The sequence below is a fragment of the Acipenser ruthenus genome, chromosome 20, assembly GCF_902713425.1.
Source record: "Acipenser ruthenus chromosome 20, fAciRut3.2 maternal haplotype, whole genome shotgun sequence".
NCBI classification, from domain to species: Eukaryota; Metazoa; Chordata; class Actinopteri; order Acipenseriformes; family Acipenseridae; genus Acipenser; species Acipenser ruthenus.
The window spans coordinates 31,735,720-31,753,928 of NC_081208.1; positions in this window are offsets into that span (position 1 = coordinate 31,735,720).

The window sequence follows — 18,209 nt, forward strand, 5'->3', positions numbered from 1 at the left end:
TTAATTACTTACAGCATCTAATAACGTAATAGGATACAAGCTCTCAGGACAGCACATGTTTTACACAGAATGTTGAAAAAGGCATTAGCTGTAAAGTTTGTAGGCCTATACTAGTTTTACTGAAACTGGTAACCAGTAACACAGCATAGCAGTGAAGTCTAACCCAGTCTTAGGGATCACAGTATACCAGAGGTGCCGAGTTTCTAGTTTCTCTGGCCTTTTCTTTCTTTATTTCTTTCTTTGATGACTGCACATACACCGCACACCAGCCTGAGACATCGCCAGGTCTGGTAGCCTGTTCCTAATTACAGAGCAGGCATAATTACAAGAGCTGAAGGGAGAAAAGAAAAACCAGTCCATCGTATTGTGAACCCGAATGGCTGTTCCTTATGATACCTGGTTTTCAACAGTTGAGAACTGCTAATAATCCCATCAAAGGAAACAATTTATCAGCACCTGCCTAACCCTTCTCCAGTGCCACTTAATCACCACTCCTCCCACCAAAACTGTAGCTCTGCTTGCATTCAAATAACCCTGTGTTCAAAAGCACCGCAGGTGAAACGAGACAACGTGAAATAGCTTGAAAATGGAATATGAGTATGATTACTGCTATATCCTTCCTCCATCCTGGGCTCCATTCACAAAGCTTTAACTCAGGAGGTATTTAAACAGGGCTGTTTTTTTCAGTGATGCTTGACTGTTAGTATATGATTTAAAGAGCCATTAATGCAGCTCTATTACACAGGTCTACTGTATTTAGAAATGTCATTTAAATGTAAAGTCTTCTACAGCACGAAATATGCAACATAATCTTTATGAAACACATGTTAAAGAATTGGACTGAATAAACACAGGATATATATCTATATATATATATATATATATATATATATATATATATATATATATATATATATATATATATATATATAAACCCATGTGTAATATTATTATTATTATTATTATTATTATTATTATTATTATTATTATTATTATTGATAACAGCTCGCTATCTCTGTGCTAATCACCTGACCTCTGAGCTGGAGTGTTTAAGCTCTCTTCCGGTTGATTTGTCAGCACAGCAGGTCCTTTGTATCCTGGAAGGGGGGGGCTTAAGAAGGCAGTGTTAGTCCAAGGGAGGCTTCTAAATGTGCCATTTGTAATAACCTACAGGTCAAGTGCAGGGCAGCTCCCCCTATCCAACTCCCACTGTGACAAAGCAAGTGAATCAAAGCCTTTCTGCATAGCGGTTACTGCTGGTGCTGCAAGCTGCGATAGGGAGGCGTTCCTCATACTGTGGCAACAGGAGCTGGACATGTAAGGCGCTATAACACCTGTTTGTTAATATGGGCCCTTATTCACAAAACCCCATTGCATAAGCTGTGCATTAAAGTTTATTTTTTCATTGTTGTTTATTTAAGTCTGTATGAATTACAGTTTGATATTCATGGCACTGTTATGGAGAGTTTTATAAAATGGATGTATAAAAAATGTGCATTTACAGAACAGCACAGGAGCAGTGTTCAGGAGTAATTATAAAGTGGAGCATGTAAAAAAGAGAACCCCAGCTAAAGCAAAAGCAACAGAAAAACTGAAATGAAATGAAAGAGGTCATCTTGAAAGCCGCTTGCTTGTTGATAAACCCCTCCCCCTGATAACTGCACATTCATGGAAGGAATGCTTAATTTTGGTGGCTAATGCATGAGAAAGGAGTTTCCTCCCTCCTCTTCCTTCCATGCACAATGCAGATTTGTCAATGGCATGTTGCTAGGAAGGTATTTCAAACCGTCTGAAGTATGGATCAGATGTGAATGCCTAGCCGCGTTTCAAAAGCAACTGCACATTTCAGATTGAATTCAAATGTATTTATTTAACCAGGATAGAACCCTTGAGATGTACGTCTCATTTACAAGGGGGTCAAGGCAAGAAATAACATTATAAAATGAATGGTAAAAAAAGAAACAAATCTGTCAAACAGGACAGGACACACCGCTGGGAAGAGTCTACCTGCCCTGTAATAACGTCCTCAAGGGCTTGGGATGTTCTTGTACTTTTCAGTAGCGACTGGTTTTAATAACCCCCTACTTCAGGCCACACGAGCTGAAAAAAAAATTCACTCCTCGACAGATTAGACAGAGCGGATTACCAGCAGGCAGATATATGGTCTGGTTTCAGTCTGTTTTATATATGTGTTAAAGGAGGTTAACACTTCTCTCATTTCTTCCACCTTTATGAAATGCTACGCATGCAATTAGGTAAAGCCAGGCATTCAAGGCACCAGCAACTGTTTTAATCTTTGACACCAGGGGGAAAAATGAGAGTAAATAACACAGCGGTGGCACAATCAGTAATACATAGTGGAAGATGCTCATACGTTTTCAGAACCTCTTTCGTGGGGTTTAGCAATGTGCTAAAAAAATATGTTTTTGCCACTCGCTATATTTTTTATTACTTTCTTTCCAAGAAGTTAAAAAAGAACATATAGAAAGTACTACCTTTTATGCATGTGATTACAAAAACAAAGCGCTCTTAGAAATGCACACAAGAGCTTGCAGTTCTGTAGTCTTTTCTTGTGTGTGCGTGTGTTTTATTGTTAGCAATTGTTATCCAGGACGTGTGCTTGTCTGGGCAGCCTCTAGCCTCCAGCCGGAAACCAAGCTTGGTCCTGGTTACTAATTTCAATGTAAATGAATACATTCCAGGCAGTAAAACTGGAGAGAGGGATAAAGCCATGCAAGTTAAAACTTACAGATGATAGGCAATAAACGCATTACATATTGGAGTAAATTGTCTGAAAAAATGTATTTGAATGATGTATTATTAACTGTATGTGAGAATGATACAGTGTATGGTATAATGCTTCATTTGACAGTCAACACCCCCCCCCCCCCCCCCCGGTTTGTGTCACTAAGAACGATGTTGTTGACCATAGTTAATATTCAATACAATAATTGCACAATACCCTCTTTCTCCAGCTTATCCACCCTTGATTCCCAAGCTGTTTCATGTATGATTAATGAATGACTTGCCATGAACCCTCTGCACATTAATTTCATACCTCCGTATGAATTTATGGCCATGTCCAGGAGCTAAAAGAACTTCCTTGTGTTTGGTTAAAAAAAAATTAAAAAAAAGTCAGATGAGACATTTTAAGTGGATTAGTTATATCACAGCTGGGGGTAGCTGCTGAGGTCCTTAAAAAAAGGTTCCGACACGGCTCTCAAGGTTCATAAACAACACGAGGGATCAGAGCAAAGCCAGTGATCGGGTGCAATCAAACCACCCTTGTTTTGTTTCAAGATTGATTAGGCCTGACAGAGGTCGATTTGGAAACACACAAAAACATGCGAGCAGCTGAGCAGCCGTTTCCAGTGAGGTGCCACTGCAGGCGATGATCAGCGCGACACTCCAACAGTTCAATTCAGAGGAACATTTAGTTCCATTGAAGCCAAAGGAATGGTAAACAAAGATATTGTATACATTTGGAACTAGAAATAAACCTTCTACTGCTGTACATCATGCTTTAGAGAACTGTAGCGTTTTACAAGAGACTTCATAAACAGTGGTAATAAACAGAATCTCTGGGAGCTAGTTGAGTTGAGTAATCTAAAGACATGTCTGTCGGCTTCGCTAATGGAGCCTGACTCTACCAGAGCAGCAGACACCACATTGTTCTCTGAGCCTGGAGACAGGGGGTTCGATCCTCTCTCTACCTCTGATATTATGTGAAGGATGCTGGTTTATCTTACCCTGTCTTTCTGGTCTGATTTGCAAAGTTTCTTCCAATGGTATTCATGTAGGTTGATTCAATGGCTGTCAAAAGTCAATGTAGGTTTCCTTTTGAGGTCAATAAAGGAGAAGATAGGACTTAAGAACCATTACCGGGAACAGTTGACCGTTAGTGTCCAGAATTTACTGGAACAAATAAGTTCAGATTGCTATGGCGATTGCAAATGTTTCTGTCTCTTCTACTTCCAGTCACATAACTGTTTTTCAATGGGAATCTAATACATATATTTATTGTGTTAGGTTTGCACTGGTTTGTGTTTCATTTTTTAGTGTGGGATGATCCTAATGCATTTATTAGAAAAGACAGATCTGGGTAAATGACCAGCAGAATGTAACGCAGTATATTTCAAAGTAGAAATGGCTTGTTATGAAGAGAAAGGGATGGCAAATTGGCCTTTTAGCAAATACTTTCTGCACTTTTTGTTTTTACAAAGCTAAATGATCCCTGAAAAGTCAAACTGTGAGAGTTTTTCTTCTGCTTAATAAGCACATAAGTGTTCCTAGGGATACTTGTTCTGCGGAGCCTGTTGGTTTTTCAAGGTAGGCTTGTTTCTGGAAATCTCTTTATTTAGCAGAGCTGCATAAAAGGGAATCTAGGTTTCTCACTTGGAAATAACCCAGTCCAGGTAATCCAAGAAGCAAAAGCTTTGTTCACAAGATGTATGGATAGGGGTTCATTTGTGCCGGATCGCACCGTCTCACACATTGCACATGATAAATAAACAATGTATTACATAACATGTACAATAAAAAAGGCTTTCCTGTTCCATGAATTGTATGACAAAAGTGTACTGTAACTATATATTTTTAGGATGCAACATATATAAGTAGGAAAAGAAAGTACTACAGTAGTTTTTTGTTTTTTTTTCACAGCCCTAACAGTGAAACGTCATACATTCAAGAAATCAAGATTTTTTTTGTTTTGTTTATTGTCTTAGTCATAAAAATTTTCATTTTCATCGTTCATTGATTTCCACTAGCTGTTGAGTCATGTTGTTTAAAAACAACAACTCAGGAGGAAAAGAACAGATCCACTAATGCCAAGGACCTTTCAACCTTCAGGTTTATCTAAATAAATAAAAACAAAGTTATGATGTTTTTTACCCAATGTGTCCTGAACTATTTGTGCTGTGTATTATTAATCTATAACTAAACCTTGTTCCCAGTGCTCAGCTGAGTGCCTGTCTGGAATCAGCCCAGACACATTATCTTCTCTCTTTCTGATAAGTGCTGATTTATTTAAACACTCTGCTTTTGGCTGCTTATGCACTCTGACTTCATTGTAAAGTCCTGTGTGAAAGTAACAGCATTTGGCGAGCTGTGACAGTGGGAATATTTTAACTGGTTTACTGCAAGTTAGTTGCTAGTTGACCTGTTAATAATAATAATAATAATAATAATAATAATAATAATAATAATAATAATAATAATAATAATAATAATAATAATAATAAATAAGCTATGTGTTATTGACGTGGCCACTGGTGCCATATGATGTCAACAGTCCGTGGTACGCCAGGTTAGTTGAGCATCTGAGAGGCTGGGAATGCACCCAAATGTGGGCTATGAGCTCACAGGGGTGCAGTTGCCAGCCACCTGCTGTTGTAGCCCGACAATGAGGCACACATTTGCAATATGTTACAGTAACAGCCTGTTTTCAAGTGGGTCCTGGAGACAGTGGACAAGGAATAGCAATGAAACAGTACATGTTGACACCTCCCTCAGTTATTGCATTTGTTAAAAATACATCTTAAATGTTAACAGCATAAAAAGTTGTGGGCTATTTTCATAATCCCAGGATTTTTTGGGGGGGTATCTTGGCTAGAACAAAGGGTTATACATACTGTGCCGTTTACTGTACACCCGCTGCTTATTTTGTAAAAACAGGAGCAATTCTCTCAAAACAAGAATGCTTTGAAATATATGTGCTTGTTCGTTGTTTGTTTTAAGGACACCAGTAGTACTTCAAAACCCAGCCCTGTCTCTGACTGGCTCAGGAATGAAATCTGCTGCACCTTCTCTTGCCCTGGTCCCAGTCAATCAGAATGAAATCTGCTGCACCTTCTCTTGCCCTGGTCCCAGTCAATCAGAATGAAATCTGCTGCACCTTCTCTTACCCTGGTCCCACTCAATCAGAATGAAATCTGCTGCACCTTCTCTTGCTCTGGTCCCAGTCAATCAGAATGAAATCTGCTGCACCTTCTCTTACCCTGGTCCCAGTCAATCAGAATGAAATCTGCTGCACCTTCTCTTGCCCTGGTCCCAGTCAATCAGAATGAAATCTGCTGCACCTTCTCTTACCCTGGTCCCAGTCAATCAGAATGAAATCTGCTGCACCTTCTCTTACCCTGGTCCTAGTCAATCAGGATGAAATCTGCTGCACCTTCTCTTGCCCTGGTCCCAGTCAATCAGACCAAGGCTCTCAACCCTGGAAAGTGTCCCCTTCTGTTTTCATGAAGTCTTTTCCCTTTGAAACACTTGCAGAGCTTCCCCACATTGTCTCATGAGCCCCATGCCTGCCCCAGGGGAGCACCCTCTCCCTCATTGTCTCATGAGCCCCATGCCTGCCCCAGGGGAGCACCCTCTCCCTCATTGTCTCATGAGCCCCATGCCTGCCCCAGGGGAGCAACTTTTCTCTTTGGGGGTGAGGGAGAGGTGCGGTCTGCCCTGTTACCCTCTGTGATGAAAACAGCCCCATTTAAACTTCTCGGTGCATTTCAGCAAGCTGTTTATTCACAGGACGAGCTCCTTAACACATTTTCAGAAGGCAATAAAACAAAAATAAACAACATTTCTGTACATCCTTGTCTACAGCTTACAGTCTCATCACGGTAATACAAAGCATTTAATTAAAGCTGACAAAAACATTATGACAGAAAAAATACGCTATTATTTTATTTTATCTGCATAAAAAATAATTAAATCACAGAAATCCCAAATAATTTCAATTAGTAGTTAACAATAAGATGTGGAAATTCACTCAGTAAAATACTACAAGGTACTGATCTGAGGGTTCAAGTTCCTGAGTTGAAATTACTAGCTTGACTTACCCATCACAGACTGTCTTAATATCACCACTTACTGAGCACTGACATTTTGTTCAGCCTTCACAATTTAATTAAAATTCCTTCACATCTGGGATAAACAGATAAGATTTTAACAAAAAAAACAAATCCTCCTTTCATTCTTTCTTTCTGTAATTCTTTTTATATATTTGTTTCACTTGAACCCCGTCCTCCCGTTCTCATGCTCTGCTTTCCTCCACTCGCCCGTTAAGAAAATGATTATTAGAAGCCATGTCGGCAATGTGGTCAATTGAATTAACCCTCCTTTGTCCCCCCCCCCCCGTCTCCTTCGTTTGCTTAAATTCAGCTTCTTTTGAGGATTTCAAAAAAGCCCCCTGTCAGCTCTGACAACCTGCCACATTAGCACACTGTAACCTGAGTGCAAACCCCAGCGAGTGGCAGGACCCCTTCGCAGCACAATACTTTTGCTAATTAAGATTATTGACGACAGTGCAATGTGGGTGCACAGAGTAGCGCGGTTCACAACACTTCTCAGCTTCCCAGGAATCCATTTGATGTGGGCAGTCACTGGTGGATGGTCATATAATTAAGTATAAGTTTATTTTTTAGTTTTTTGTTTGCTTTTTGTTTTTCAACTCTGAATGAACCTGGGGACCTCGTTTGAGAGATGGGGTAATCATTACAGTGTCATGTCTGTGGAGACACACAGGCCTGGAATGAATTAAAATTATAGCAGTGCCATAGCTATCCTTTGTAATAGCTACTGTATGGCGGCGCCATAAACTTTGATATAATTCCGGCCTAAGTGCTTGGAATGGTTCATTTACCTAAGAAAGCCATCCTCTCTCTAGCCCATTAAATGCAGTTTCTATTAGAAAGTATGGATATACTTAGACAAATACCTTAAGATATGTTTGAGTGGCTTTTTCTAATTTGCTCTTCTTCCATTAAGCCCTTGTTTAGATAGCAGTTCCAGCAAGGCTTTCACTTGAAGTCTTTCCAATGGATTTCCACAGATGATTTGCTGACTGTCAGCTTGAGAGTTCTAAGAACCATTCTGATTTCTTCCCTTGTTTGATTTCCTCTGCATGTACACTATAACCCTGTGGTCTCACTCCATGCATTGTCTCCTTACTCCAGTGCTGCAGTACTGGTTTATACTGATTTTGGTGCTTAATCTCACTTAGATGTGGAGGGTGTAAAGCACATGTCTTACAATGCTGTAATAAATACACAGAAAAAAAATTCACATGGTACAACATAATGAATTATGATCAAGCATATTCTTTACCGTTTCTAGAAATACAAATGCCACTGAAATCAGTAGAGGGACCTTTCCTGTTAGCACTGGATATTGATTTTGAGGTCAGTGTCCATTCTCAGTGCTGCTGGAAAACAATCAGATCCTCTTACTGAGCATTTCGGGTTGTATTGCTATGATGGCCCCATTGTTTTTCTAACATATAAATACACAGGGGACACTCAGAGGATTGAAGCCGCTTGTTTTTTAACACAGCTCTGATACGCTTGATCTTCCCCCCTATATCTTACCATTGACAACATGGTCATCTTGTAAAATGACCATAAAGGTTTGACCTTAAACCTTGGCCGAAGGGTCAGAGAATGAAAAAGCAAACCTCCCATTACCTCGTCAGCATAGTACTGAATGTGTCATCTGGTGTAAAGAAATCCATTGCAGTGCTCTTTGTAGATGGACTCACTGAAATACCAGCTACTTTATTGTAAATGTCTGTTTCTCACTGGAATGCAATAAACTTACCTTTCTGTATTTTATATATATTTGATCTCTGTTTTATAGCTTGCTGCCCCTCGACCCAGGACTTCAATAAAAATGAGTTTCTCAGTCTCATTTAGTTACTTGGTAAAACCTGTTATTACCCTTCAGAAAGTGTGCAGTGGTATACCATGGTTAAAGCACAGCAAAGTGTACTAAAACATGTATAGCTTAAAAAAAAAACAATCATACAAGCTGAGTAAAAATAAACTTTTCTTAGAAAAAACGTTAGCTGAAAAACAGTTCAACAGTCCTTACGTTAGGGGGTAAGGTAAAGTGAGGGAAGTGCATTGAATAAGCATGTGGAGAAAACATGGTTGATCACAAACTTCTTGTGCCACTGTGCCATGGTTAGGGTTAGGGTTAGGGAAGGAGCTGAATAAAGCAGAGCACTGCAGAGCTTGAAGATGTGCTTCTATTACTGGAGGCAGCAGAGCGGCAAGGATTCACTCCCCCGCGGAGAGCAACAGGAGATTAATTACAGCAACATAATAAGTACAAATGGTGATCTGAAACACAAGATTAACCCCCCGAGAAGAGCAGAGCCCTCTCAGCGCAAGCAAGGCATGGAATAGCTGATTTCAGTGGAAAGCAGCACTTACCAGCGCTTTGCGGACACAGCGAGGAGGAGGTCAGATCGTTTGTCAAGGCAGCCGTGTAACAAGATGTAGCAGTTGCTTTTTGTTATTATTATGATTATCAGTAGTAGTAGTAGTTTTAGTAGTAGTAGTAGTATTTTTTTTTTTTACAATAGACACAGTTGATAGTTCTGCAATTTTATTTATTAAACAGTGTGAAATGAAAACACAAATCTGCAGGTGCAGCATCATGTCTGTTAAAGTTTCATAGCATACAGCTGAAGTACTCTGTGCTGGACCTGAAACAACAAGAACACTGCTGATGCTGTGCTGTGTGCCAGGCTTGAGCAACAGGGCCACAGGAACTGGGTGGCAGTGCCAGGTCAAGCTGACCTTTCCTCTAACACTCAAGTGCTTGTATTCTTAACTGTTAAAAACCCTCGGAATACAAGAACCTCATGTTCCTGAGCAATTCTGGAGCTGAGGCTGCAAGAGGGCCTTGGCTATTCATACTCTGCTCTGCTATGCTCTGCTATGCTATGCTATGCTATGCTGTACTGTACTGTACTGTACTGTGCTGTTAGTATACACATTAATAGTTACTTGCCAGTATACCATGGTAAAAGCAAACCAACCTTGGGAAAGAATGAAAAAGGGAGCAAACCAAAGTAAAAACCCTGAAAAGTTATAGTAGGCTATGGTAAAAGTTTAGGAAAGCATAGGAAATTGCAAAAACCACAATGCAATTGTTAACACAAAGCTAATGGTACCATGTAAATGTGCCACGCAGTATCAGTGGCACAGTCTATGAAATGCAGCCTTGTTTATTGTTTCTCCAACCTCAACCCCTTTCATTTTGATAGAAGCCTATCAATGTTATAGTCCTCTGGTAAAGATAATGATTCCTCCACTATGTGTTGGGCTGGAGGTAGAAGGTCAGCTCAAAATGGACAGTGCATAAATCTAGCATGCTCCAAACTCTCTTGAAAAGCACAATACTTATTATAAAAACGCCCAATAAAGCAAGATGCACATAAACACAGAGTGTCACCACACTGACAGCCCCTGTCATTTTTCATTTTCCATCAGTGCATTATTTATCACAGGGCTGTTAGGGCTGGAATGCTTTACATGCAGAGATGGTTCCCATTGCAGCTTTACAAGATGATCCTGACTCGGGATCTAAAGTGAATTGAGGTCTTAGGCTAAAAAACAAACAAACACCATTTGCAACAGACTCCGGAATACAAAATAGAAATAAGAGTTTACAAAGGAGGCTTATTAACTGCAGTAAAGGCAATATTAAAAGGCAGGTGCCCAAAGTTCTTACACAATCCTATCCTATACGCAGGGCAGATTGCAGTCTGGGGCTTGTGACAATAGCTTGACTGTAGATAATGCCCAGGGGTCGCATTTCATTCCCAGGTTTAGTATTGAAAGCCTCCGTGAAGGTAATACGTTGCTTTACATTTAATTAAACACTTGCTTGACATTCCCGCAGACAAGAAAGCAGCTGTCCTTTTTTTTTTTTTTTTCAAAATATATTTCTGTATTTGTTGTATATCTATAATCGAGCATGACCCTTATCAGCATTCACAGAAGTAAATTGCGCATGTAAATTGTATGAATGATGAGTAATTTTTACGGTATGGTGTATCACTTCTAAAGCTATCAGTATGTCCAGACAAAACACTTCAATACATTTGCATTCCAATGTCTTGAGTTGGCATGTGCAAGAAAAAAAAAAAAAAAAAGATGTGTTTCCGTGTTTTTCTTTTCACCCCATCCAGGTCACACAGGTCACTCATTGTGAATATGATCAGGACACATTACTGCTGCTTGTCTGCCCACCATTACTTCAAAAGACAGGGTAGCCACTGCCCAAAACACAGCTGAACAGCCCCCTTCACAGAGTGATGACACAACACCATGTGACTCATAGGTGACTAAGAATTCCCATCACTTACTGGAACCTGCCGGGAGAATAAAGGGGGGCTTTTAGACTTTGTGGATTTTTTTTTAATTTATTATGCACAAGATATTTGGGAGGTATCGAATTAATGTAAACTTAAATAAAGTCTGGATTCCTTTCTTTCTTTCTTTTTGTATGGCGATAAGGCCACCCAGGGTATATGACCTGTGCTAATAATTTTTTCAGAGGGGCAATGATAAATGCTATGACATACATGGCCAGCGCAGAAACTTGCATACAAAGTACAACTTCAAATTAGGGATTGCAATCCATTCTCAGTTTGTGGATTGCAATTAATGCTAGTGAAGGAACAATTGTTCTAAAAAAATGATAATAATTTAAAAAATGTAGGAAAATGTATGGTTTATCAATCTGCAAAAAAAAATGTGTAGGAGGTTCATTTCATCTCCTTTATCATGTTTTTGACAAGTCAGGTATCTATGAAAATGACGAGGTTTGACAACCTGCAATTATAGCTTTCGATGAATTCACAAAGAAACAAATAAGACAGCTTCCAGGGGCTGCTTGCTATGCTGCGATTGTAAACAGCTGTTAGTTGTTAGGTAGGTCTCTCTTTGTTACAGTAAAGTCTGATGGGGGGAGGAGGGGGGAGGATAATTAAACCTGCTTGAGAAATTGCTTTCCACAATTCAACAAAAGTGTCAAGTGAAATGCGGTCAGATGGTAATGTTATATGCCTTCACTTTGTAAAGCAGGCATTTTAAACAAAGTGAACTGGTTTTCATAACCCTGGTACACCAAAATGTGATTATTATTGGTGGTGGGATTTGGATCCTGCTTTATTAACCCTGAACCCACCCAAACCATAACAAGGAGTGTTCTTGGAGAGTGACAGGGAGTCTGTGGGAGTGGGGAGGGAGGCGTGAGGAGGGGGGGGGGGTCAGTTCAAGTGACCATGAACAAGAGTGCGAGTGATCTTGAGTCTGAGTAACATTGAGGCTGGAAAGTGAACAGGCCCAGGAAAAAGGCAATGTGCTCAGGAGCTCAGTAGAGGGAGAGTGGCGTCACATTGATTATGTTAACAACATCTCCATCGACTACCAGGCAGCAGCAGCAGCAGCAGCAGTAGCAGCAGCAGCAGCATGAGAACTGCACTTCGGAGAAGGCATTCAAACCCAGTACTTGCTGTCGTGTTAAACGGCACGATGCTTCACAAAGCATGAGTGGAACATCTTGTTTTGTGACGCCGCTGTTCGGAAAGGCAACGTTGTCACTGTAGCGCATTAAAAGAAGATTATAAAGAAGATCATTCATATGCAAATAGCATGGTTGGTGATTTTAAAAAGAAAGAAAACTTTCCAAAAAAGGAGATGGGGGGGGGTTAAGCTGTGTGGAGGTGTGGATCTGTAGTGCTTAAGAAACAGAAAGACACTTGTGTAATCAGCTTTTATGTATCACCAGTTTTGAATAATAACATATAAAAAAAAACTGCCTTACCTCATCTGCCTGGTACAGCCAAGGCATAAATAAAAGCGAGAACAATGGCATTACTATTACACTCCCAGTGATCCACAGCTACATCACAGTGTTCCTTAGAAATGCTGGCAAGAAGATTAATGTTTTGTTAAATATCAGGGTAAGGTCACAGAGGGAACTTGGAGGGCTGTCTAAACATAGAATCGTTTTTGTTTTTTTTTCTCCTCGCTGCCATTCTCTAATTATGGTGTGTTGTTTCAGATGGGCTAACCCCTGTCTGACAGGGACCTGGCTTTGTGTTATTATTTGCTATGATGATTAACTTTATTTATTATTCACCCAGCATCACGACCCTGACCGAATGCTCTATCTACACTTATGAAAGTTGACTGCAGGAGGCCATGGTAAAAATGCATAGGAGAATCACAGCTATGGTAAAGTGTAGTAAACTGCAGAATTAAAAAGCACATTTGCCATGTTAAACTTGTGCAGACTAGATTAGATACCCTGTAAATGCTGTCACCCCGCTATGTTTGTTTATAAGAAGCAGTTCATTAGCATAGTCTAATTGAGACACTCACATATTAATATTGCATACAGATATTAAATTTGTAAAGCACATGCAGGCAGCTCTGTAATTTACACTGTTTCAATAAAAGGGAAAATCAAACTGTTATGTTAATAATAATAATAATAATAATAATAATAATAATAATAATAATAATAATAATAATAATAATAATCATCAAAGCTTCAAATTCAAATTTTATGAAGAATAAATATCTATATCAATTTAAACTTCCTCTTGCATTTCGCTGTTTATTTTTGTTGTTCAGCATCACTGACTGCGTTAAGGGATTATAAAAGACAGTTGAACTCTACCTCGCATCACAAAGTGCACATCAACAGAGCCAAAATAAAAGTTTGCCTGAGGGTGATAAAGCCGGAATTGGTAGTTCCTCAAATCTATATTTTAACCTGACATGTTATATGCCGACAAAATGATAACATCATAAATCCATTGACAGGTAGTAATACAGTTTCATTTCCTCAGCCTAAGATGTTGCCATTGAAACTGTGGCCACAAAAAGAGAACAAAAAGAACAAAAAGAGATATGCAGGTTCAGGCGCATCCTGTTCTTTAAAAGTGTTTTGTGTGACAGTACAACAGGGTGCTATAGTTTCCAGGAAACCACAAGCCAAGGCCAGTAGGTTATATAGGTCGGCTGTGTGAGCGGTCTGTATACTGCACAGTGCAGCACACGTCACCACTCTTTAGTCTTCTTTTTAATTCTCCAAATAACTCACCAGAAAAGTATTTTCAGTAGTGTTGGTGGAGCTGCATGCTCATACTGTGTGGGTGTGCTTCAGTGTTCTGAGGTTACTTTTGTGCAGCTCAGTTCAAACATATGGCTGTGTGGCTGTGTGTGGCTTTTGGTTTTTGCAGACTGCATAACTTTGTTGTGGAAGCCTGGGAAACGTGGTTAACTATTGAAGACTTCCTTCCTTCCGTCCTTCCTTTGCTTATCTTGATTCCTCTGAGCCAGGCTCATGGTGTCTTTTATTGACAGATAAGCAGAGCGCTCCCAGACCGGGATGAGATGCAGCTCAATGCTCAGAAGGGGGGGATAGGACTTTAGAGAGGAGTTGTGTTGTATTGCAGCACCTGAACTTCTGAAGCTTTAGCTTGGGAGGAGGGACATGCAACTTCTACCACACAGCATGGCACTCTCTGAATTAACCAGTAAATGAGAGATACATAGATACATAGATACATAGATAGATAGATACATAGACACATAGACACATAGACACATAGATAGATAGATAGATAGATAGATAGATAGATAGATAGATAGATAGATAGATAGATAGATATTATTAGAACTCAGTTGCCTCCCTTTCCTTGAGTTCACTTTCCTTCTCAACCCAACGACTCCCCCATCTCTGCCATTGAAACTCAATGGTCAGGTACAGTCATTATGAATGCAAAGTTTCCATGCAGTTCATGCTGTATTCTGGGGAAGGCATTATCGCTTCAAGGTGCATTTCATTGTCATTAGTTTACTCTCCCTAACCCGTAACGCATGAATGAGTCCGGAACGGGCACTTATTTTAAAAGCATGACCATTGCTGCTCTTTACACTGAAGATTAAGCAGTTTTAGTTGAGGCTGGCTATTTCCTGTGGAGAGCTGGTTAATAGGTGCTGGACCTAGTGGGCAGGCTGCTTTAGACTTCATGTCCTCAGGCGAGTTGTTAAGTATACCGCTTGTCTTAGTCAGATGTGCTCTACCTTCTAATATTCAGTGTCTGTTTTAATGCCTCAAAGCCGCAGCGAGTGACCTAATGTCTACAGCGCAGTTCATTTGTAAACTCATGACTGGTTTTGCAATGGGCCTTGGATAAAAAGAAACTCAGGAGCCCTGACTGCTTGCATGAGTGCAGTCTGTATGAGTGGCTGACTGGGAGTCCACAGTCCTTAAAATATGGAGAAAAAAAATACATACAAAATATTATTATTATTATTATTATTATTATTATTATTATTATTATTATTATTATTATTATTATTATTATTATATAATACTACTATGACTACTAGTACTATTACTACTACTACTACTGCTAATAATAATAATAATAATAATGATAGCCTTTATTTTTTAGTTTTTAGTATCATTTTGTTGTCACTCTTGGTCAATGTCTTTTGCCACTTGTGGTCCGTGATGTTTTGTCTGTTAGCCCTCCTCCTCTGAATGGATGGAGTAGGGAGGGGTGAGGGGGGTGAGGAGTCAATGAATCCCACCATCTGGTGCCAGTCTCCCCTCACAAGAAGGTGTGAGATCCTGAACACATTGTAAGTAAATAGGATCACATTAGCTTTTAATTGGAATGGCTACTTTGTTTCTCGGAATTGAGGATTGATAAATATACATACAGTATGTTTTGTTTTGTTTTTTCCAGAATTTTAACACAAAGTCATGGTATTTATTTATTTAGATTTTTTTTAAAAAGCAAAACAAAACCTTTTCTTCACCCTCTAGTGACCAGAGATAATCTTTTCAAAGCCTGGGTTATATTTCAGAAAGGAGACCCCACACTTTTACAATGTATTTCATGCTGCTGCCAGTCATTCAGAGGCTCATGGACTGATTAATGAGGGTTGTATTTGTAGTACAATTTTAATTCTTCTTCTTCTTCTTCTTCTTCTTCTTCTTCTTCTTCTTCTTCTTCTTCTTCTTCTTATTATTATTATTATTATTATTATTACTAGGTGTAGTTTATAAATGCTTTTATAGCATTGCATCAATGTTGAATAGATTATCCAATATAGTAGCATGTTGACAAATGCTTTAGAAATATTTTGTATAACATATATTTCTTGTATGCTCAAGGTTAGCCAGATTTACTGTGGTTAATGGGGTTCAAAAATGAAAACTCTCTGCTTAGGATATATGCTGTATCAACACACACAGACCAGTGTAAAGGCTTTGCAGTAGCATTGCTAGTTTATTCTTGGACGTAGTAGCTGGATATATGCTGTATCAACACACACAGACCAGTGTAAAGGCTTTGCAGTAGCATTGCTAGTTTATTCTTGGACATAGTAGCTGGATATATGCTGTATCAACACACACAGACCAGTGTAAAGGGTTTGCAGTAGCATTGCATAGTTTATTCTTTCACGTAGTAGCTGGATATATGCTGTATCAACACACACAGACCAGTGTAAAGGGTTTGCAGTAGCATTGCATAGTTTATTCTTTCACGTAGTAGCTGGATATATGCTGTATCAACACACACAGACCAGTGTAAAGGCTTTGCAGTAGCATTGCTAGTTTATTCTTGGACGTAGTAGCTGGATATATGCTGTATCAACACACACAGACCAGTGTAAAGGCTTTGCAGTAGCATTGCTAGTTTATTCTTGGACGTAGTAGCTGAATATATGCTGTATCAACACACACAGACCAGTGTAAAGGCTTTGCAGTAGCATTGCTAGTTTATTCTTGGACGTAGTAGCTGGATATATGCTGTATCAACACACACAGACCAGTGTAAAGGCTTTGCAGTAGCATTGCTAGTTTATTCTTGCACGTAGTAGCTGGATATATGCTGTATCAACACACACAGACCAGTGTAAAGGCTTTGCAGTAGCATTGCTAGTTTATTCTTGGACGTAGTAGCTGGATATATGCTGTATCAACACACACAGACCAGTGTAAAGGCTTTGCAGTAGCATTGCTAGTTTATTCTTGGACGTAGTAGCTGGATATATGCTGTATCAACACACACAGACCAGTGTAAAGGCTTTGCAGTAGCATTGCTAGTTTATTCTTGCACGTAGTAGCTGGATATATGCTGTATCAACACACACAGACCAGTGTAAAGGCTTTGCAGTAGCATTGCTAGTTTATTCTTGGACGTAGTAGCTGGATATATGCTGTATCAACACACACAGACCAGTGTAAAGGCTTTGCAGTAGCATTGCTAGTTTATTCTTGGACGTAGTAGCTGGATATATGCTGTATCAACACACACAGACCAGTGTAAAGGCTTTGCAGTAGCATTGCTAGTTTATTCTTGCACGTAGTAGCTGGATATATGCTGTATCAACACACACAGACCAGTGTAAAGGCTTTGCAGTAGCATTGCTAGTTTATTCTTGGACGTAGTAGCTGGATATATGCTGTATCAACACACACAGACCAGTGTAAAGGCTTTGAAGTAGCATTGCTAGTTTATTCTTGGACGTAGTAGCTGGATATATGCTGTATCAACACACACAGACCAGTGTAAAGGCTTTGCAGTAGCATTGCTAGTTTATTCTTGCACGTACTAGCTGGATATATGCTGTATCAACACACACAGACCAGTGTAAAGGCTTTGCAGTAGCATTGCTAGTTTATTCTTGCACGTAGTAGCTGGATATATGCTGTATCAACACACACAGACCAGTGTAAAGGCTTTGCAGTAGCATTGCTAGTTTATTCTTGGACGTAGTAGCTGGATATATGCTGTATCAACACACACAGACCAGTGTAAAGGCTTTGCAGTAGCATTGCTAGTTTATTCTTGCACGTAGTAGCTGGATATATGCTGTATCAACTCACACAGACCAGTGTAAAGGCTTTGCAGTAGCATTGCTAGTTTATTCTTGCACGTAGTAGCTGGATATATGCTGTATCAACACACACAGACCAGTGTAAAAGGTTTGCAGTAGCATTGCTAGTTTATTCTTGCACGTAGTAGCTGGATATATGCTGTATCAACACACACAGACCAGTGTAAAGGCTTTGCAGTAGCATTGCTAGTTTATTCTTGCACGTAGTAGCTGGATATATGCTGTATCAACACACACAGACCAGTGTAAAGGCTTTGCAGTAGCATTGCATAGTTTATTCTTGCACGTAGTAGTTTCTCAGGATTAGGAGCAAGGGGCTCTTGGAGCGAGTCCCATCATATTCAATTGTTTGTGTGACTCAGTGCAAAGTCGTTCACCTTCCTCTGAAAATGTGCAATTGAGTACCTGCGTGTTTAATATTAAACTGGATGATGTGCCATTAGTAATGCTATTTTGAGACATCGTCTATGTTAGTCAGTGGTATTA